At 49.8% G+C, this 978-nt stretch overlaps 1 pseudogene; it reads left to right on the top strand.

Annotated features, from left to right (window-relative positions):
* The first annotated feature begins 204 nt into the window (after nt 1-204).
* LOC139275370 (U2 spliceosomal RNA) lies at nt 205-438 on the top strand (annotated as a pseudogene).
* The last annotated feature ends 540 nt before the right edge of the window (nt 439-978 follow it).

Consider the following 978-nt stretch of genomic DNA (forward strand, 5'->3'; position numbering starts at 1 on the left):
AAGTGGGAATGTGTATTGATTCAATGGGATCAACCCGACGCAGGGATCTTCGGAGCAGATGTTATGCTGGCCCACTATGTGACAGTGGATGTAAGAACCACTGTCTATGGGGAGGCAGTTGGGTCGGATAAACCTGAGGAAGTTTTAGTTATCCCCAAGGCGGAAAAGGTGAAAGACCGCCTGTACTATGAAACCGTAGGGAAGCTATGACCTGGCCTTTTGGCTAAGATCAAGTGTAGTACCGTTTCTGACCAGCCACCATGACCTCATGGTGGTTCCTCCCTGGTCAGGAAGGTATATGCTTGCATTTTTGGAAACAGGAGGTGGGTGGGGAGGGTTGATCCATCCACCTCCACGGAGGTGTGTGGGGGACCTGACCCATCCACCTCCATGGCACGAACCTGGTATTGCAGTACTTCCAGGAACGGTGCAGTGGCTCTAGGCCTTTTGGCTAAGAGCATTGGCGCAGAGTGATCCTTGACAGGTGCAAGGTGACCTCTGGCGTTTGTGATTTGACAAAGAATTGGAACGATTGGCTACGAATTTAAAAAAAAAAAAATTGGTCCGTAGCACGTCGGAAAAGTATCGGGTGTATCCGAAAAATAATCTCGCAGTGTTCGCCACTCACTGACATGAATGTGGTAGGGTAACGGGGGTAGAGGTGAAGGTGCATGGCGATCCAATGTCGCGACCTCAGAAACAGTATAGTTTTCCCCGGGAGGCAGAGAAGGAATTGGAAACTGCATTGAGCTCACTGGCGGAACAATGGATACTGAGACCGATAGCGACCCACGTGAATTCATCCCTATGGCCAGTTAAGAAGCCCGATCAGTCATGGAGAGCCGCGGTAGACTATCGGGTTCTTAATAAAGGTATTCCAGCATGGGTGCCCATAGTAGCAGCAGTAGCCGTTCTAATAGGGAATATTCCTGCGGTGGCAATAACGTTCACTGTACTGGACATAGCTAATGGGTTCTA

Source organism: Pristiophorus japonicus, chromosome 10, assembly GCF_044704955.1.
Source record: "Pristiophorus japonicus isolate sPriJap1 chromosome 10, sPriJap1.hap1, whole genome shotgun sequence".
In the NCBI taxonomy this organism is placed as follows: Eukaryota; Metazoa; Chordata; class Chondrichthyes; family Pristiophoridae; genus Pristiophorus; species Pristiophorus japonicus.